General features: G+C 36.4%; 1 long non-coding RNA gene across 1 annotated transcript in view; it reads left to right on the forward strand.

The window, feature by feature from the left end:
• Positions 1–11,494, forward strand: part of LOC140534478 (uncharacterized) — a 38,536-nt gene extending 27,042 nt beyond the window's left edge. The window contains exons 3-4 of the long non-coding RNA XR_011977328.1: positions 8,572–8,864; positions 10,073–11,494. This is a non-coding gene — a long non-coding RNA (uncharacterized lncRNA). The remainder of the gene's footprint in view (positions 1–8,571; positions 8,865–10,072) is intronic.
• The last annotated feature ends 11,536 nt before the right edge of the window (positions 11,495–23,030 follow it).

Raw genomic sequence — 23,030 nt, forward strand, 5'->3', positions numbered from 1 at the left:
CAAATAATAAGTGCTAAAAAAAATTAAGAGGAGAAAGCATATTGTGGCCAAAATACTCCAGAAAGGCTTCTTGTAGTAACTTGAAATTGATTAGGACCCTGATGGAGTTTTAGTGAGCCAGTCACTGAGATGAGCTTGGAAAATGTGATATCAAATTTGAATTGCACAGAGCATCTCCAATACAATACGGGTGGATCCAGGATATTTTTGGCCAAAAATTCAGCTATTGAACTCCCCTTATACACACAAGCTTTGGATAAGCCTTGAAACCCTTTAATATTAACAGCTGCAGGTCTATCAGAGCAGTGGACTTGCCTTTTAAAAAAGTGGCAGAGTCTGCTAGTTCAAATACTTATTGGGGTCAAAAGAGTAAGAAGTAGCAGAAGTATAGGGGAATTGTTTGTGAATGAAATTTGCCCAGAGAGAATGTCTTCTCTATGCTTATTCCTTGCACTGCTAGATCCAAACCACTGAACAAACAGTAGGACCTCCAAGTGAAATGAATGCAAATACCATTGAATAGACTTACCAGATGGCATTCATCAGAATACTTTGTGGTATTTTCTAATACTGTATTGTGTGCTTTGGGGATGCATCATAATGCCAAAAAAGGTAGCCTGAAGCTAAATATAAACAAAAAATGATTTGTAATTAGAAAAGTAATTTTCTTCCATTGAGGGATCTGAGTTATCATATTCTCAAGATATTAAGAATTTTTGTCCTTGACCTAAATTACCGATTCGTTTACTTGACTGTTTTTTTTTCTTTCCCTAAAATCATTCCTTCCAGCATGAACACATTTCGGTGTGTGATGGGAAGTAGCAATGCTTGTTCTTTCAGAAATGCAGAATATTTAGAAAATAATTTCTTTTCCATTACTTTCTTTTTACCTGTGACTTGAAAAGAAATAGGGCTTACATTGATATACATATGTTTTTATTATTTTTGAAAATGATTTTAGTTTGATCAAGAAGAATTTTATTTATTCTCACTTTGAAAACTCAAGTTCTAGGAGACTTATTACCTTCATTTCTATTTTTAATTTTAATGTATTAAAATATTCTGTTCCTATTTTACCTCATAGACTAACAGACAAACAAATACACATACACGTACACACACGCACATGCATATACACTCTTGCTTAGTCATAGAAAATTTCCTTGGGCCATATCTTTTGCAAACATGTACTTGAACAAACCTTAGTAGTGGTGTGATCTTGAATTCTGTAACTCCCTACAGTGTTCTGAAGTAGAATGAATAGGACTGAGACAAAAACATTCCTATTAAGGATCAGGAAAAACCATGAGATCTTTAGAGTTTGTTTCAATCAATTTATCAAGAAAGCTCTTATTAAGCATCTATTATGTTTGAAGCACTGTGATACATATTAAGGGTAGAAAGAAAACTGAATCAATCCCTACCCTCAAGAAGCTTACTTTCTATTGAATAAGAAAACCTATACCTATATTGGTACATACATATGTGTATGTACCAACATATGTATGTATGCATGCATGTACATATATGTACCTATGCATGTAGTTGTGTGTATGCACATGTATTGGTACATACATGTATGTGTTTGTGTGTGCACATGTGTATACATTCACATATATGTATGTACCAATAAATGCATGCGTATATGTATATATATGTTTGTGTACATATATACATTATATACGTAGTTTAGATAAAAATAGATAGAAGGTGATTTTGGTGGGAAAGATATCAACAGGAGAAAAAGAAAAGCTTCATGTAAAAGCTGTCACTTAATCGGAATCTTAACAGGGACTAGCAATTCTAAAAGGTCAGGGATGCGGGTGAGGGCAGAGTGCATTCCAAGTTTAGAGGGAAAACAAGGCAATGGCAGAGAGAGAAGGGAGACAGAATGTGATGTATGAGGAATAGTAATTAGGCCAGTATGGCCAAACCTAGGATACAAGAAAGGAGTAATGAGCAATAAGAGATTTAAAGGGCTTTAAATGTCAGACTAGTTTGTATTCTATCTTAGATAAAAGAGGGAGTTTCTGCAGTTTATTGAGCAGGGGAATGGCATGGTCAGACCTGCACTTTAGGAAAATCATATTGACACATGTGGAGGAGAGATTGGAGAGGGGAGAGATTTTTTGCAAGGGAGATAAATTGGAATGATACAGTAGTAGTGGTGCTAGTAAGTGGTGCCATAGTGCACAGAACACTGAGATTAGAATCTAGCCTCAGGCATTTACTAGACGTGTTACCCTGGGCAAGTCACTTAACCCTGTTTGCCTCAGTTTCCTCATTTGCAAAAGGAGCTGGAGAAGAAAATGACAGACCACTCCAGGATCTCTGCCAAGAAAACCCCAAATAGGGTCATGAAAAGTCAGACATGACTAAACAACCATGTATTAATCCAGAGAGGCAAAGAACATATGAGCTAGGGCAGTACATATCTGTGTAGAGAGATGGTAAGAGATGTTGTGGAAGTAATAACAAGAAGACTTGGCAATGGATTGGAAGGATATTTGGAAGAAAGTGAGGAGTACAGCATGATACCAAAGTTGTTAACCTGGGTAGCTAGAAAAATGATGATGCCCTAAATAGAAATAGGAAAGACTAGAAGAGAAGGTGTATTTGTGGTAAAAGACATTGAATGCCATTTAAGCTATGTTGAATTTACATGACTATAGGACATCCACTTCAAAATTTTTCTCTTTCAAAATCAGTAGGAAGCTACTGATATGTGACTACAGCTTGGAAGAGAGACTGCAGCAGAGTACATAGATGATAGGGTCATTTGAATTCAAATAATAAATAAATCCCCATTGTTTTTTTCCTAACGAGGGAGTTGAGAGAAATAAAAAGGACACAGCATCGAAATTTGCGTTACACAAATTAGAGGATGTGCTATAAATGATCATCCAGTAAAGGAGACTGAAGAGTGCTCTCTCTCTCCTCTTCTTTCTCCTCCCCTTCCCTTTCCCTCCTCTCCTTTCTTCTTCATCTTCTTCTTCTCTTCTCCTCCTCCTCCTCCTTCTTTTTCTTCTTCTTCATCTTCATCATCTTCTCCTCCTTCTGCTCTTTCTTCTCCTTCTCCTTCTCCTTCTTCATCTTCTTCTTCATATTCTTCTTCTTCTTCATCTTCTCTCTGTCTCTGTCTTTCTCCTCTCTGTCTCTCTCCCCATATATGTACACGTATATACAAATGCACACATATACACATACATACATACATGCATGTATATATTATATATGTATATATACACATATATAAATTTGCTGTTATGATTATAAGGTTTGTGATTATGTCATTCTGTGCCACCTTGCACCACCTGGCCTTCAGTCCATGTTTATGGTATCAGGTTTGCCTGAAGGATGTATATATGCTCAAGTATCAAGGTGACCATTATTTTTTTCTTTTGAGTTCAAACACTCTGGCAATTAAGTCCAAAAATTCCTATGGGGATTGATGGGGAGTATGCCTTTCCTGGCTGGGGAACAAAGGAACTTTGCCTACATCTATGCAATCTGAGAGTTGGATATAATCTTAGAAGACACCTCCCAACCAACTCAAGAATCTTTCGTCTGTTTCTTTTATTTTAAATTTTGTTATTCTAAACTTGAAAGACACCAAAAGTAAAAGTGAAGATTTTAATATGCAAAGAACAAAAAGACAGAGGAATATTAAACTGTGAATTTCATTACATATCACCTTATTTTAAGTATATACGCAATTTAGCATATGAGCAATCAATCCCTTGGTTTCAAGTTCTTTGTTACAATAAGGGGCTTCTGTGAAGGCTTTTACTCACATGAATCCTGTTCAAGGTTGCTCTGGTGAGTGTATAATAACAAAATTTCAGGGGAAAAATATATCTGATAAACTTTTAAATTTAATCTGCATTATTAACATTTTGTCCAACACTTTCTTAAATCTAGACGATCAATAAAATAACAAACCAAGTCCAGATTTCTAGTGTCTCCTGACTTCCAAGGTATAAATATTCATCCTGAAAACTTAACAATTGTTTCTTGCAAGTGAATTCAAATTGATTTCAGCATCTATGTCCTCTTGTGGTATTGATGGGGGAAAAGGAATGCACAGTGTAGTGACATTTGAGGTATACTTCCAAATGGCTCACCATAATGACTAGATCAATTCATACATCTACCAGAAAGCATTAGTGTGCTTGACATCGCACATGGCCTCCAAAAATTGTTCTTTTCTATATTTCCTTCTTTCCTTCCTTCCTTCCTTCTTTCCTTATTTCTTTCTCTCTCTTTCCTTGTCTCTTTCTCTTCATCAATCTAACGACTATGAGGTGAAACTTCTAAATTGTTCCAATTTGTATTTCTCTTAGGAGTAGCAATTTGGAGCATTTTTCATATTGTTGATAGATTTGGAGCATTTTCCACATTGTTGATAGCTGTCATTCCTTTTGAAAACTGTTCATATCCTTTGGCCATTTATTTATTGAGTAGTGGTTCATTTCTTACATGTTTGAATTACTTCTCTATATATTTTGGATCTCAAATCTTTGGCACATTTGCAGCCATGACTTTCACCCTAGTTAAATATTTCCTTTCTTATTTTATCTGCATTGATATTGTTTGTGCAGAAGCTTTTAAACTTTATGGAATCAGTTCTGTCTCCTATAATTTTTTCATTCCTTGTTCAATCAAGAACTTAACTTTTTACATATAACTATTACTTTTATTGTCTAGTCATTTCAGTCATTTCCAACTCTGTGACTCCATTTGGAGTTTTCTTTACAAAGATACTAGAGTGATTTGCCAATTTCTTCTCCAACTCGTTTTCCAAATAAGGAAACAAAGTTAAGTGAAATGCACAGGGTCACACAGCTAATAAGTGTCTGAGGCCAGGTTTGCACTCAGGAAGATGAGTTTTCCTGACTCCAGGCCTAGCATTTTATCTACTGCCCAGTTAATTGCCCATTGTTACTACTACTGCTACTACTACTACTACTACTACTACTACTACTACTACTACTACTACTACTACTACTACAACTACTACTACTACTATTGATAATAATAATAACAATACCTAGCATTTATTATTAAGCCCATTGTTTGATAGGCATTGTGATCTATACTTATTATCTCATTTCGTCCTCACAGAAACCCTGGGAGATAAGTGCTATTATTATCCCCATTTATGGTTCAGAAAACTGAGGCAAGCAGAGATTAAATGATTTGTCCAGGGTCTAGTAAGTATCTGAGGCTGGAAAATTTGAACTCAAGTCTTCCTGACTCCAGGTTTAGCTCTATCTCCTCCACTATACCTCCTCAGGTTCCTCCTTCACTGTTCCTCCAACTGGGTTGCAATGTAAACAGAGATATCCTTTTTTGCCAAAAGTTTTCTTTCAACATTTATTGATACAATGATGTACCATTTATAATTTTTATTAATATAATAAATTAAATATATATTTTTCCTAATAATGAAACAATATTGTATTCCTTGTATAAATCCAGCCTGGTCATAATGTATAGTGTCTTAAAATCTTGCTGTAATCTCTTGCTAATATTTTATTCAAAATTTTACCGTCAACATCATTGGATATATTATTCTGTAGCAAAGATTCTGAACCTGGTGCCTAGGGCGTTTCAGTAAGTATGGAGAGATTGAGTAGGGTCCATGAACTTGGAGAAGAAAAAAAATCATCTTATTTTCACTAACTTCTAAATGAAATTTATCATTTTCTTCTATTGAAGGAAGAAGTCTGTAGACTTCATCAGATTACCAAAGGATTCCATGACACAGCAAAGGTTAAAAACTCTTGCTCTGTGGTTTTCTTTGTCTGCTTTGTTTCTTCCTGCTTTAGGTATTAAGACTTAATTAATATCACAGAAATAATTTGGTAATATCTCTTCTTTTCCTATTTTTCTAAACACAATTTTTTTTTCAGTATTGGACAGAATTCATGTAGAAGTCCTCCTTATCCTTTTTCCCTTCCCCACACTCCAGTCCTCTGAGAAAACCCTTTTGATTGTTTTTCTTTCACTGTTATTCAAAAGCTTGATTACATGTATTAATCTAAACATTTCATATTTTTGTAAATATTCATCTATTTAATTCATTATTAATTTGGTTGAGCTGTAATTATGCAAAGTAGTTTCTAATAATTAAATTTAATATGTTTTGGATTCTCTATTTTCATTTTTTTATATTGTTTTTAACTTTATCTTTCTCTTTTCTCAACTCAGATTACCTAATAGATTAACTATTTTGTTAGCTTTTTTCTCAAAAAAAAATCCAACTTATTTTACTTCTTAATAAAATCTTTTGACTTTGAATATTTACATTTATGCATTTAGTTTTTTAAAAATATTGCTTTTCTAGGTTGTTTTTTTGTATATACATATCGAATTTGTTATTCTGCTTTGTTGATGAAAATGTTTAAAGACCGAATTTTTTTCTAAGTTCCAGGCGCAAATGAATGAGGCGGGAGCAAAGATGGTATGCACTCCATTTATTCTCAGCTAGCTCAGAGTATATATAGGCAATCTACTTCCATTCATGTAAGAAGTTTGTAAACACTGTGTGCTGAGCTTATGTGCTTGGCTGTTGTTGCTCTTGCTCAAGATAATTGTGAAGGTTGGTTATTGCATAAGGGTGGTCCATCATGTAAGTCATGCAAGGACATGACATCTCAAGAGATTTCTCCTGAGGGCACCATGACCCTGATAACCCAAGAGTTCCAAACCCCTTACATTTTTCTTTGTGCCTTCTTTGGTTTTATCCCAAAAATGTTGATATACTGTTGATTGCCATTTTCTTTGATAAAATTGCCTATTGTTTTTATTATGCTTTACTTTTTAGCCCATCATCTCTTCAAGATTTAGTAATCTATTTATTATGCTTTTATTTTGGTGTGATCAGTAAATAATGTGTTTAATATTTCTATATTTTTGCACTTGCTTATGAGGTTTATATGCTCTATCACATGTCCAACTTTTGATAAAATGCCATGCATAACTGAGAAATATGGATTTTTAAATTTAATTTCCAAACAATAATTACCAGAGAGCCATAACATCTAATTTTTCTAAAGTTTTTATTTTTAGGTCCTTAAGCTCTTTCTTGCTGTCTGTTTCTTTGATTTTTGGACTAACAGGTATGAGAAAGGCACATTGAGGATTCTATGCATTATAGTTTTGCTCTCTATATTTTGAATAAATATTCATTTAAACATGTAGATGCCATGCCTTTATTAAGTATAGATCTTGTTTGATCATCTAAGATGCCTTTAGGCATAATGTATTCTCTCTGCCTCTTTTAATCGTGTCCATTTTTACTAGTGTTTGTCTGAGATCACACTTGCTACTATAGCTTTTTTGAGCTCCCTAGAAAAAACAATAGATTGTGCTCTGGACCTTCATGTTAACACCATGTGAGTCTTTTTTATAAAGTACGTATTTGGGGATTTCTGCCTTCTGATCAATTCTGTTAACCTTTTTTAGTTTATCAGTGCATTTATTCCATTCACATTCAGAGTTGGAATTTTTGGTGTTATTTCCCCCATTGTATCCTTTGATTTTTTTTTCTCCTCTTTACCTTCATCTCCTTCTTTACAAAGAATCAGAGGATAATAATAAAAGAAAATATCACCAACCTTAGTGATCTATAATAAAGGCAATCTTCTTCCACTTCAGTCTCTCTCCTCCTTTCTCCTTTCCTAGGCTCTAATCACTATTTCTTATATTTTCTTTCCTTTAAATCTTTCCCTTACAATCCACTCTCTGAACTTTGTCTGTTTTAATTGTTACTATCCCCCACCCTTGATCTGTGAGTAGACACAGCAGCCTGAATGAGGACCGAGCTAGTTGGATAACTCAACTCATCCTCTCCTGTCTGCCTCCCTCTCCCCTTTCTTCTCCTCTTCAAAGGAAGGTAAATGTGGATGATCGAAAGATGCTCAGTTAACTTGACTTTACTGGCGAGATTCCTTTCCTGTCCTTTCACTTTACCTTTGCCTTCAATGAAGGGGCATTACCTCACCCTAAGTGAGCACCTGAAAGACCTTGATCTAAAGGGGCCAAGTACATCCTGCGTCATCTACAGTCAACCTGATGAATATCTGGTCACCGGATTCAAATGGCTGTGAAGGAGAAGTGAGGCTGGTGACCTGCACAGCCCTCTGTCACTCAAAACAAAGTCAAGTGCAAGTCATGTCATTATTTCTCTGATGGCATGGTCTTCTTCAGCAACAGGGACGAACACAACAACAACAACTCCCCATCCTGACTCTATTCTCTTTCTAAAAATCTCTTTCCCCTTTCCATATCACAGCTCAAGTTCCTTCTTGAGTTTAGTGTTTTATTAACCAAAACCTCCTCATGTGCACATGTGAACATACATCTGAGTAGGTGTGTGCATTCAACCCTGCTTTGTCCAGTTTGGGTTAAGAGTGAGGCTGAAATGATGCTTGCTCCCTCTACCTCTTGTGAATTGTACTGAGATATTTCAACTATGTGACAGTAATTTCTACCCTCCATTTTTTTCTTTTTTAACATTTCACCTTTATTGTATTCCTTTTCTCTCTCTTTTTTTGTCTTTCCTAGGAAAACCAAAATATAAAAAAGTACAAGAACCTCTCCATCTTATTTAAGCCTTCTGACCCTTGAAGACAATGAGATTTACATGAATACTTGTATCTTCCCTGTTCCCCTACAATTGAAATGTAAATATTTCATCATCATTTAGCTGCTTCCAAGTGCTCAAAAGCATTCACCTAAGTGACTCTTGACTCTTGTGCTTACAATTCAAAGTTGTTACTCAATTCCGAATTTTTTTATCAGAAATTCTTCAAAGTCCTCTACTCTACTAAAGATCATAACCCATTCACATCACCCAGGTAAGATTAGGCTTAGTCTTCCAAATTTCAAAAGTCTTTGTCTTTTGCCTTGTGGAATATCACATCCCAACATTGTCTCCTTTATGGTAATAACTCCTTCTACTTCTCACGTGATCCCAGTTAGATGGTGCAGTGGATAGAGTGCCAAGTCTGGAGTCATGAAGATCTAAGTTCAAATCTGGCCTCAGACACATGGGGCAAAGTGAGTGTTAGCATTCCAGGAGAGGGAAGAAACAAAACAAAAACAGCAAAAGCAATAACAAAAATAATAAAAACAAACAAAGGAAAACTTTGGGAAGGGGGCACCTTTTGTTTTTTCCCCCATTTTAATTTACTTTCTTTTTTATTGTTGGAAAATAACAATCGTAAGAAGGAAATTTCAACTGGTCAGTGTTCTCACTTAACAGTATTTTGGGGACTTCCTGATAAATGAGATAATTATTGATCAAAAGATGTGGATTTTTCCTTTCTTCCTTTTTTTCTTTCTAAAAACAGTGAATGATCCTTCTTTTAAGCTATTTTTTCAGTCAACAAGCATTTGTTAATATGCTTACTATGTGCCAGACACTGTGCTAAGCATTGGAGATATGAAGAAAGGCAAAATGTAAAAGCCTGGTCTCAAGGAGAATACCTTCTAATGAGGGAGGAAATATATAAATAACTCAGACTTAATACTATAAAATTCGCTGATGATATTTTTCTGACATCCTTAGAGCATTAAGAGTTAAAGAATCAAAGATGCCTAAGCAGGAAAAGCTTTCCAAAGTCATACAGTCCAACCCAGAATGAAATAGGAATATAATGTATAACATAAAGGATGATCCAGGTTCAGCTTGAAGAACCCTAATGAGGGAGAATTCACTTCCTCCAAAAGCTGCATCTTCTACTTTGTGACCGTTTGTTAAGTTTTCTTTTTTGTTTGTTTGTTTTTCTAATATCGAGGTAAAATCTTCCTCCCCATAACTTTCATTCATGGCCCTAGTTCTATCATCTGTGGTCAATCAGAATCAATCACTCAATCAACAAAAATTGATTAAGAGTCAACTCTGTACCAGTCACTGTGCCAAACAATGGGGATATAGATTTGAAAATGAGACAGACCTTGACTTCAAAGAACTGACATTACACTCCAAAATGGAAAACAAATCACTGTGCCACAAAACAATCTTTTAATATTTGAAGAACCTTTTAATTCTTTTGTTTTCCAGGCCAAAAATACCCAATTCCTGATGCATAGTGAAGTGAACAGAAATAGGAGAACACCGTACACAGGAACAGCAATATCATTCCATGAAGAGCTGTGAATGACTTAGCTATCCTTGGCAATACAACAATCCAAGATAATTCCAAAAAAACTAATGATGAAGCATACTCTTCACCTCCAGGGAAGGAACTGATATTGATTGAACACAGACTGAAGCAAACAACTTTTCACTTTCATTTTTTCTTTTATTCCAGTGTTCTTGAACAAAATGACTAATATGGAAATATTTTACATAAGTGCATATATATAACCTATATCTGATTGCCCTCTGTCTCAGGGAGTGAGGAGGAGAGAGAGGGATAGAGGAATAGAATTTGGAACTCAAACCTTTAAATAAAACTGTTAAGGAAAAAATGTTTAAGAAAACAAGAATATCTAGTTCCTTCAACCAATTCTCCTATGATGCAGGATCATTGTTTTATGGAAGGAAGGGTCCACATACTCCAAACTTTTCATTTTATCAATGAAAAAACTGAGGCTTGGGCACTTCAAAGTAGCTTCCCCAAGATCACACAGGGAGTAATATCATTGTCATTGCTGGTTACAGGTACAACCATTACTTCACTTTAAGTGAGTACCTACAAAGGCCTTAGCCTAAAAGGCCAAGGTCTCCCCTTCCATCCAATCACCCTAATGAATATCTGGTCACTGGATCCAGATGGTTCAGGAGGAGAAAGTGAGGATGTTGACCTTGCACAGCCCTGCCCCACTCAAATTCAAGTGCAAGTTATGTTTCTCTGATGTCATGGTCCTCTTCAAAAATGAAGGACCAACACAATTTACCACCACCATTCATTCTTTCATTTACTTTTTAAATTAATGTGAGACTTTAATATTCTAAACTGTGACTTAATTGCTTTAGGAAATTTCAGGCATGGGAATTCCCCACCCCATCAATATGGATTGATAACTGCTCAGCAGTTTATACTTCCAAAGAATTTCCTTGGGGCTCTGACAGGTTGTTACTTGCCCAAAGTCAAACAACCAGCATGTGTCAGATGTTGGATAAGAACCCATATATCCCTTTAAAATATTTTACCACTAAGCATTACAGGAAAAAAAAAAAAAAAACTCATGTGGTTCAAGAACAATGAAAGGGAATGTTTACAAGATTAAAAAAAAAAACTTCACAAGTAATCTTGTCCCCACAGTTAAATATATAGGGAATTAGTTCTAATCTTTCCTACTTTCCCCTCCCTTGCTTGCCGGCATGTCTTTTTCCAGATCTTTCTTTGGACTCAACTGGCCTAATCCTGTTTGGGGTGAGAGCCAGCTCTGGCTCTAGGTTACCAACCAAGGTAGCCTGGCAACAGGCTTCTCACAGTTTTTCTAGGATCTATTCTCCCAAATAAATTGCAGAATTGGACACCTCCCTTTGAATCCTCTTTTCCTTTCTTTTCTCTCTTCCCAGTTAGTACCCCTTACACTTTAGGCCAATAAGTTACTTACAGTTGTGTCCCAGACCCTCATCCTCACTTACTGTGGGCTCATTGAAATTCTATCCTTGTCCCTTGGATAGGAAGAAACATTCCTTTCTTGGCCCTCAAAAGTTCCTGACAAGTTTCAGGCTCCCAACCACAACTCTAGGAGTTCTTAGGTATCCTTTTTGGAGAAGCTCAGTGGCTCTGACTGCTAGAAACTCTCATGCCCTTGACCTCTCCTGGTAGGATTAGCTGGAGTAAATGAACTGGTAGAATGTAAGGAATGGCTCTGTACTTCAGGGTAGGGTTACCTTCTTCATCGATTGTCCTCTGTAGACATCATTGGAGGACATGTTTCATAGGACACTTACTAGATGTCTGACCCTGGGCAAGTCACTCCTTTTTGCCTTGATTTCCTCATCTGTAAAATGAACTAGAGAAGAAAATGGCAAACCACTCCAGTATCTTGGCCAAGAAAACCCCCAACAGGGTCACGAAATGTCTACCAAGCAACAACAATAATTCTATATTTATTGAACTATGTAGTTTTAAGCAAGTTATTGAACTTCTTAAGCCATAAGGCAGTTGTAAGGCTTACAAGAGATAAAGTATATAAAGCACCTTTTGAATTTCAAAAACCTGTGAATAATCCAGTTAAGTGAATTATTAGGAGTCTCTCGCTATGTGAAAGAAGGGGTAGGAAGAGGAGGGACAATTGCCTGAAAATGACTGCAGTCCGTTCTCTGCCTCTGTCATATCTAAGCTAGTACCATGCATCTTTCTCAAATATGAGAGTGCTTCCTAGACAAATAAGTCATACCATATCCAAGATGGTAACCATACATCTCTCTTGAGTATGAGAATGTCCAGGTGTGAGTGGGGAAACAACTTAGAATAAGCAGGCATAAGGTGCCAAAGTGTATGTGTTAAACTCAAGAAAGGAGGGGAAGAATCAAACACCTTTCAGATAGTCTAAATATAAGTTCCCAGACTTTGTCTCCTACTTAGTCCATTTTGTGAATACACCATTAGCCAGATATATATGAGTGTACACAAAATGTTAAGAAGAATGGTGCAAAGCTCTGGGAATCACTGATGCTCACATTATACTAGTTTTCATCTCCCATTTGATCTTCTTAAATCCTGAATTTCTAATTCAAATCTCAACATTTTCCTCTACTTCTCCTCCTCATCTTCCCACCTCACTCTCTCCCAAGACTTTTATAGTCTGAATGACTAATTCCTCCTTGGGAAAACCCATAATCCTTTATTTGACCTGCTAAGAAAGTTTATTTGAAAGAATGACACAAAAAAGACTTGCTATGTGTTACCTATAAATTATAAGGGGAGTGAAAAAGGTCAAACTGTATCCCAGTTTTCTGAGAAAGAATTATGACTTCTGTTAATGATCACAGGGAAGGGGTATTTTTTTTTTCTTTTTCAAATAGATAAGTCCCCTCGAAGCAAAGTTTTGACAAAGAAAATTAGCTTTTAGCAGGAGTACTGCTTGAGCAGAAAGGGGCAGCTCTTCCTTTCCAAGAGCAGCAAAGCAGATCTCTGAGAGGCTGGCTACCAACTCCTAAAACCTCTCAATGTGGGTCCCTCTGGCTCCCCTGGCTCCAGGACAGAGAGAAACAAAGATGAAGACTACACAGGCTCCCTCTTATGGAAAGTCCAGTAATAGCACAGTCAGAGTCTCCCATTTTGACTTGGAAGGCAACAGTTGAAAAATAAAATATGGGCAGGATTATTTTTTTTCCATTTCATTTTTTGAAATTAACAAGCACTTGTTTTCTCTCCTTCCCCATTTAAAAGAAAAACAGAGCCCTGATAACAAATGTGCACAGGAAAGCAAAACGAATTCCCACATTGGTCATGTCCAAAAATAAGTCACATAATTTTATTGTGAATTTTAGGAGCTACATTTTAACATGATTTCTGAATCTTTTAATTTTTTAAAAATAAGAATTTTTATTTTAAGTTTGAACTCATGGCTATGCAGAATCTGGTTTGGTTTCTACACACACACACAAACACACACACACACACTCTTTTTGGGGAGAAGGATTGCTTCATATCTGTCTTTTTACACCCCCCCAGGTCCTTGCACAGTTCCTACAATGTAATAGTACTTCATAAATGCTTGTTAATTAAATTATTGATTATATAATACTCAGCAAGATATATCTAACTTTCACTTATGAAAAAATAAAATAAAGTATTACCTCTGATATATAATTTAGATATATATAATATATATTTGATATATAATTTTTACTTAGTCTTGAAAGGATGTTAAGAATGAATGAATAACAAAGCACTTATTAAGTGTTAGTTAATCACTGTACTCAGTACTTGGGATGCAGATTTTAAAAAATGAAGCAGTTCCTTTCCCAATAAGCTCCCATTCTAATACTTGAAGACAACCCATAGGAGGGTTCAGTTTTGAACTCCTGATGTATCAATGACTATCTCCATTCATCCCTTCTTTGCTGTCGAATTCTTAGCATGGTACAATGGAGAGAGTGGATTTAGGAGATACAGAAATGGCTCAAATCTTAACTGTTAGTCACAAGTTACTTCATTCTCTGGGCCTCTTTTCCTGATCTATAAAATGATAAGGTTGGGATAAATCATCTTTAAGGAATCTTCTGGCCCTAAATCTATGGCTAGCTTAAATTAGAACATCTAGAATGTCTATTTTTTTGGGCTGGACCTCAGATTTCATGGGGACAAGAAATGCCCAGTGAGAAAACTCCATCTTCCAATGCAGATGTGGAGGTGTTTTGTAATATATAACCTAATTTCCTGGAGCACTGAGAGGTGATCATTTAGCTAGCATATATCAGAGGAAGGACTGGAACATAGATTGATCATACTTTGAGGCTGGCTGTCTCTACACTATACCAAACTGACTCAAACACCTGGCATAGAGACGGTTTTGAAAAATGCAGAAGGGTGAGGGAAAGAGAGAGAGAGAGAGAGAGAAGGAAAGAAAGAAGAAGAAAGGAAGGAAATGAAAGAAGGAAGGAAGGAAGAAGGAAGGAAGAGGAAGGAAAGAAGGGAGGAAGGAAAGAAGAAAGGAAGGAAGGAAGGAAGGAAGGAAGAAGTTAAGAAGGAAAGAGAGAGAGGAAGACAGAAAGAGAAAGAGAGGGAAACAAAGAAAATTGTGTTCTGGATGTCAGTATTTAAAGCTACCATATATTAAGAGGAAGATTTTTTAATGCCCTGTTTTCATAATAAGTAGAAAGGAGATAATATCTGGCATTGATATGGTAGCTTTTTAGTAGAAAGTCAAGCAGATTTCAAATCCAAGCAAAGCACAATAAGGAGATAGATGGTAAATAGGTACAAAAGATAGATAAAATGGAGTATTGAAATTATTTATTTCTATATGGTTCCCTGCCCAGTATGGGGACAGTTTATTCCTCCATAATGGATTTCCAATTATTTCATTCAATCCCATAACCATTTACTTAGCCTGTTTTATGTGCAGGGCTTTGGACATACAACAGAAAACTGAAAACAGTCTCTTCCTTCAAAGATTTTGCAATTTACAGTTGAAGATCAAGAAAACTCTTTTTTTGAAAGTGTTCTGAAGATCTGAGAATTTTAACTGAATTATGAATAGATGAAATATGAAGGGTTCCCTCTAGACATTCTTAACCCATGGTCCAGGTCCATGGACAAATTTCAGGAGGTTTCAAAAATTAGATAAAGGGGAAAAAATACATCTTTATAACCACTAATCTCTAACTGAAATTTAGCACTTCCTTCAATTACTTAAACACTTTATTTTAAGAAGGGGATCCATGGCAAACACATAGGTTAAGAATCCCTTACCTAGACCTCAAAGTTTCAGATGGACTCTGATCTCAAAGTTCTAGATGTTTTAAGTAAAGTTATTTATATTCCATATCATAGCTAGGTGACTCAGTGGATAAAGCACTGGGCTGGAATTCAGGAAGACTTATCTTCCTGAGTTCAAATCCAACGTTGATTACTTACTAGTTGTGTGACATTGGGCAAGTCACTTAACCCTGTTTGCCTTAGTTTCTTCATATGTAAAATGAGTTGGAAAAGGAAATGGCAAACTACTCCAATATCTGTTTGGAGAAAACCACAAATGGGATCACGAAGAGTAAGACACAAATGAAAAATGACTGAACTTTTTTATTCTGTGACTAGTTTAGCTTCCCTCCCTGAGAAGCTTTTCCAAGACTGACAGATGAGAGCCTTGGAGGCTCCATTCACAGTCAGCAAGAGAAGGGACATTTAAAATGGTTGCCTGCCTTAGCGCCTTTCTTTGTCTCCCCAACCCAGCCCCAAAGATGACTCTTATACACTGACTATCTCTGCAACTGCATCCAAACTGAAGGTCCAGAGGCCCTCATGGCTAATGAGTGTGTTTTCACATAAACAAAATCCAGATCCTGCTTCATTCTTCCCCTAAGCAAATATTAATGAGACGTGCTTTGCTTTTAAAATATAAAGATCCTATTTGTAAATAACATCCTTATAAATGCAGTGAGTAGAGTAGAACCCTGGAAGACATGAATATTTTCTGTAATACTGCCAAGAAATAGAAGGGAAAAAATGAAGAAAGAAGGGGGGAAAAACCCTGCCATAAATGGTCTGAACTTAAATATATTGTCTTTTCCTGACTCCACCCTAAGTACATTTAAATACTATTTGCTTGTAACTAATGCAAATCCATAAGAGGGGAGGAAAATTTCCAAAGAGCAAAGTGAATTTTACACCCTCTGACAAGGCAGGAACTATATAATTAGAATGAAAATTCTTCCTGTCTCCTAGTTGGCACTGATCTGCGCAGCTCTTATGATTCTCTCTCTCTCTCTTTTTTTTTCAGCAAGTTTCAGCTTCTGGTGCCACGTACCCATATGTGGTGCAACAATTAGACTTAACAGGGTGAGTTATGTTGGCCGATTACACTGGAACAGACCAAAACCATAAAAATCCAGCTCTCTGCCTGCTGCTATCCAGACCACCCCCCACCTTCCTTTTTTAATGTGAGCCCATGCTTTTAAAATCCTAACTGCCAAGTCTCTTCCATTCCCAGATCATGCAGAATGGTTTTGGCAGCCTTGAGGTCTTTCTTTGCAGACCACCTATCATTTATACTAGCCACTCTAACAGGAGACTCTCTTAGCTTGGAGAGGGTGAGAAAAACCCATAATGAGAGAATCAGAGAACTGAGGGAGACTGGGACCTTAGAGAGAATCTGGGGCATAGGACCAGAGAGTCTGAGTCTGAAGGAATCTTAGGAGACAGGGGAAAGCCTAGTCCCTCTATTGTACCAAAGAGAAATATGAGGTTCATTAGAGTTCAATGACGTGACTAAGGTCACACAACTATTAACTGGAAAAAGGAAGGAATGAAACGAGAGTTCTATCTATCTACTAAATGAGAGATAGAAATTCCTCCAAATATTGTCATCTTGTATTATTCCTGTCCATAAATCCCCCATTTTGTTTTGTTTGGATTGGTCTGGACCTGTGATTCATCAGTGAGCTAGTATAATAGATAGTATTCACAGAGTTCTTACTCTGTGCCAGGCACTGTGCAAGGGAAGAGAAGGAAAGGGAAGGGAAGGAAAAGAGGAAGGAAGGAAGAGAAAGAAGGAAGGAGGGAGGAAGGAACAAAGGGACGAAGGAATGAATGAAGGAAAAAAGGAAAGAAACGAATATTTATCAAGTGTGTACTATGTGCCAGGCTAAGCACTTGATAACGATCTCATTTGTTCTTCACAACCTTTGGGGTTAAGTGTTGTTATTACCCTCTTTTTACAGTTGTGGAAACTGAGGTAGACAGAAGTTAAAATGACTTGCCCCAGGTCATAAAGGCAGCAAACCACAGAGCTAGAAATTGAAAGCAGGTCCTGACTCCAGATGAGTGTTCTTCACACTGTACCAAACTGCATGTGAAATAAATTAACTTTCCTTGGAGAAAACAGTAAAAATAACTAGCATGTCTACAGAACATTTAAAAAAAAATAAAACACAAGGACAAGATATGATTCCATTAGTACAGGTAGCTCTCAATGAAGAACATTCTCTATTAATGCAGTTTTGGGGGAGGGAGGGGATAAGTGTTGACACTTCCTACTATGTACCAGGAACTATGCTAAGAGCTTAACACCCAAAATCCCATTTGAGACTCACAACAACCCTGTGAGGGAGGTGTTGTTATAACCCCATTTTGTAGTTGAGAAAACTGATGCAGAGGTTAAACGATTTGCCCAGAGTATCTGAGGCTGGATTTGAACTTTTTTTTTCCTTCAAGCTCTATCCACTGTGCCTTCTAGCTACATCTAGAAAAATCGGGTTTTTTCTTTAATTCGTAGTCCTAGAAAGTTGGGGATTGGAGACGAAGAAAGTGACTCTCTCAAGACACTCAGACAGGTGGAATTTGACCCTAGGTCTTCTTGCTTCAGAAGCCAGCTCTCTGTCCTCTATGGTTGGGGGTTGGGGGATTGGAGGAGGAATTGGGGAATGTCAATTTAAAGTCTGAAAATGTTATTTATTTGTTTTACCTTATTCAGTCTTGAACTCTGTAAGTTTAAAGTGCTGCTGACATTATTTTCACCATTTTACAAATAAAATTACTGAGGCTGTGCAGAGGGATTAGGTTAAGTGACTTAGCCAAGGGTACATAGCTATCAAAAGGGGAAGAGGGAGAGAAATTTCCAGTCAGACAATACTAACTCCAGGTCCAATTCTATGTGCTACACCAAAATAAAGGTTATAAGAAATAAAAACTGTGGATATAATTCCTCTCAAATGTTCCATTAGGACTCAAGTCCTAAACAAAAGGGGGGAAAAAAAAAGACAAAAACAAATGCAGCTCTTCTCAGCAAATAGGAATCTTCTACCTGGCATTGACCTTTCTGTGAGCTGAAGACCATCTGGTCCTGGGAAACTGCCTTGCAGGAACAGACCCCAAGCATTAGGTTCTCCCAGCACAAGACAGCTAGCTTTCTCCTGCTCCTAATCCTAGGTCAGGCACCAATGGCCCCAGACCAGATGTATCTTGAAGTCTGTGTTCTTTCTGTTCTCTTCTCTTCTCCTCCCCGCCCCCACTCTTTTCCCCCACCAGTATGAAATGTCAAACTTAGAAATGCCTGTGGGAAAGAAAAGACACTAAGGAGATAAAAATCTCAAATTATGCTTAGTAAGAGCAAGATGTTAAGATTCACGTGTTAGAGAGGAATGAAAGAATGTCCCTCAGCAGGCAAACTTCTTACAGGGAAAAGGGGTCCTTTAGGAGCATCGGGCAATGTTGGAGGATATGCAAGATGAGACACAGTGTTTCTAGTTAGTTTCCTAATCACTTTTTCTTTCTACAAACAAAAATTCCCAGCAAATCTATTTTTTTTCCATCCTGTAAATATTTACTTAGCACTCACAGAGAACAGAGCACAAAAGATGAAACCCATCACCAGTCAAACATATGGAGCCAGATTTTTTCCTGTCTTATTCCAAGTTCAGATTAACAACTGCTCCTTTTCTGTTCTTTAAAAATAGAAATATGTGTTTTTAGCTTACATTTATGCACTTCAGTTTATAGGAAACTAGCTTCTAAAAGAAGATTTAAAAGTTATTTTCATTTACTTCATTTGTTTTCCATTATCAAAATGGGGAAATCAGAAGTGTCACTGATTTAATCTAATTATCAAAGAATTTGTTCAATGCATTCTCTGTGCCAGGCACTGTTAGGTGCTAGGAAGGCAAGAAAAATTGGTGATCTTTGTAAGTGGTGGAAGATGAGAATGTTGTATACTGTACAACTTTGAGGAACCAAGTCATTTTAATTATGATAATTACCTAAATTTACTACAAAGGACTTTTGAAGGAAGATACTATCTGCATCCAGAGAAAGAACTAATAGGTAGAAGTACGTATAGAATGGTGTTACATATATTTATATGTTTGTCTAATGGTAGCCATCTCTAGGAAGGGAAAAAGACATATATTTAAAAGAAATAACAAGTTGCACATAATAGCTTTGCAGTTTCATGTGCAATCATCTTTGTATTTTTGTATTCTACTATATTGTAGAAATCCTTGTTTTCTTTACTTCAGAATAAAATAAATTTTAAAAATTGGATAATCTCTCCCCAAAAAGACTTGACATTCGACTGAGGACAGGGAGATGTGTCACTTACCCAGATAAACATATTCAAGGTAATTTAAGAAGGGGGAAAGGATTTGGAAACCTTTTCATGGAGGAGATAGAATTTGAGCTGCACCTTTGATGGATGGATGAGTTGAATGAAAGAAATAAACAGCATTTATTAAATAACTCTTATGTTGCCAGGCAGGAAGCTAAGGAATTCTAAATCAGTTCTCTTGATGACTTTGCTACAGAGTGAAATAGGGACCATGTAGGGATGAACATTAGCAAATAAACAATATTCCCTTTATTTATATTCAGCGAAAAATCTATATATACCTAAATAGTGTTTATAGTTAACGATTAATAATCCACATAAGCAAATTATTATTCAACTAAAGTTTTTGTTGAATAGTAAGCTATTTTTAGCTATGTTTAAGAACTATTGAGAAATAGAGATGAAAATGGGATCATATGAAATTTATAGCAGTACATTCTATGGTAGCGAAAAGAGGTTACCAGCGAATGGAGACTGACTACACAAATTGTGGTATATGAATGTCAGATGACTACAGAGAAGCATGGAAAGAGTTTTATGAACTGATGCAAAGTGAATTAAACAGAACTAGAAAAATAGTAAGCACAAAATACAATAACATGAGCAGAAAGAACAGGGACAATAAAGCATCCAAAGCTGAGTTCTGCAAAATCTTAATGAGCAAGCTTGGTCCCAAAGAACTATTAGAAGGCAAATATTCCCCTTCTTTGCAGAAGTGGGATAATATGGATATGGAATGCTGCCTATAATAACAAACTTCCTTGATATGTTGATTAGTTTTGCTGAATTATTTTTCCCTCTTTTTTATTTTTGTTATAACAGTTGGCTCTCTGGGAGGGAAAGAGAGAAGGCTATATTGGTAAATAAAACTAACATAAAAACAGAATATATCTAGAAAATTTATTTGGAAAAAAAGGTTGGTGTTATTGGTTTCCCAGAAATGATTGTATCCAAATGGGAATAAAGCTAAAGGAGCAAGAGATTCGGCATCCCATTCCCCTGTTTCTGGAAAGTCATGTCCCTTCCTTTCTCCAAAATTCTGTTTAATGTCACTTCCTTCATGTAAAACACACCCTACCTGCCTCACATTAGTCCAAGCATTCCCTTTCAACAATTAAGAATAATGTATGACCATAATAATCCTATTGATTCCAACTGATGATCCCTGTAATTCAGAATATCTCTGACAAAAGCAGATAGAATGTTCAAGACAGAATTGTAATTCTTCCTCCCCCAAGAATCTCTTCTTGATCCCTCCCTCCAGACAGGAGCGACTTCACTCCTCTGTACCCATACCACCATACATACATACATACATACATACATACATACAGGCAGGCAGGCAGGCATGCATACCTACATATACATATACCTACACACATATATGTATAAATATCTGTGTGCATATATACACACATACAAACATATACATGTTTTATGCCCAATTATATTGTGATTTCTTCAGTAATGTCTATACATTACTGTAATATTTGTATATATGTGCACACATTCATACATATGAATTCATACACACATACATGTATACATGCGTATGTATGTGTATGGTTCACTCATTTTTCAATCTTGTCTCACTCTGTGATGCCATTTGGGGCTTTCTTGCAAAGATATTAGAGGGGTTAGCATTTCTTTCTTCAGATGAGGAACTACCACACACACACACACACACATATGCAAATATATGCATATATTTATGTGTGTATACACGTGAACACTTGCTACATGTGTGTACATAATATATAATATGCATCCATATATGTGTATATACACACAACTCTCTATGTATATGTGTGTGTTTATGTACATATTGCCATATGTATACATACACACATACATACACATTACATATACATACACTCATACTCAACTGTGTTTGCATCAGGTGAAATTATTTATCTGCATTATTTTGAATTTAATAGAATTAGGCATATTAGAATTAGAAAAAAAACTTAGGGATCATCAATCCCCACCCAACCCCTGATTTTACAAAGTGAAAAGCTGAAGAATAAAGAGTTTAAGTGATAAAGACCTTATCACTGGATTCTAGCTACAGATTAACTAAGCAGAATAAACATGTCATAATCCAGTAAATGTTGCTGAATTAAAATGCACAGTCCACAGAGTTCCAGCTCTACAAAATACGATTTAGACAAAGTTCATGTTCACTCTATTTCCCACTACCTCCCTGCACCATTTGAACTTATATTCCTTCCACCCCCTGACCCTTAACTGCTGCCAACCACCTGGCCCTACCTCATTCCAATGGCTCTCAACCACCTGCCTCTTCTCTGGCCCATCTGCCAACTATCCAACATTCAAAAATAGCTGCTATGAATCCTTAGAGACGCCATCTGTTTCAGAGGCCTCAATACGGAAGGCAAATCACTGAAGATGATGAGAATGACCTTTATTCTTTATGATAGGGCATAGGGTTTGAGCAACCATCAGTCATTATTCCAGCTACACAATACTGAATAACATGCCCAAGTGATGTCATTTCACCTGTTAAAAGCAATAACTTAAAAAAATAATTAAAATAAAAGCACCTTGTTCTCCATGTCCTCATTCCCAGCCCTAACAATCCAGCAAAATGAGCTCCCAAAGCCAAGATACTGGGAGATGTGACCCTTTTGAAGTCCTGGGAAATTTTGTTATGAGTTGAAAAAAAGAAATGAGCCAGGATCAGTTTTACAGTAACTTTGTAAGACACCAGAGTAAGAGGGGAAGATTTGGGGAGTACTGGACCTAGAGTCAGAAAGTCTGGGTCCAAGATGTGCTTCAGATACATTTGTAGTTGTATGACTAGGTAAATCAAGGAGTCTCTGAGAACTTTAATTTTTTCCTCCATAAAACGGGAGAGAGAGGGTATTAATATTTGTACATGAGGCATAATAGTCTGGAACTCAAGAAAAACCAGGTTCACACTCAGACTTTGTTAAACACTAGTTACATAACCAAAAACAAATCACTTGACTTCTCAGTGCCCCAGGAAACCCCCCAAGACCGTAAATTATAGATTTGTGTCTTCTCTACAATGGCTCAGAGGTTTTCCACATCAGATATTCCACCCCTTCAGGAAAAAAAAATATTTTTACTATATACATAAAAAGTTGTTATGGAAGAAAGCCCTTTATCACTCCTATAGCTTTATAAAAATGTAAATTTATTATAATTACTGACAGAAGGGTTCGAGCTCTATTTCTGGCAGATATTGGCTATGTGAACCTGGGTAAGTCATTTAACCTTTAGTGGTGTAAAAACTGGAGTAGATA

Source organism: Notamacropus eugenii, chromosome 3 (genome assembly GCF_028372415.1).
Source record: "Notamacropus eugenii isolate mMacEug1 chromosome 3, mMacEug1.pri_v2, whole genome shotgun sequence".
Lineage (NCBI taxonomy): Eukaryota > Metazoa > Chordata > Mammalia > Diprotodontia > Macropodidae > Notamacropus > Notamacropus eugenii.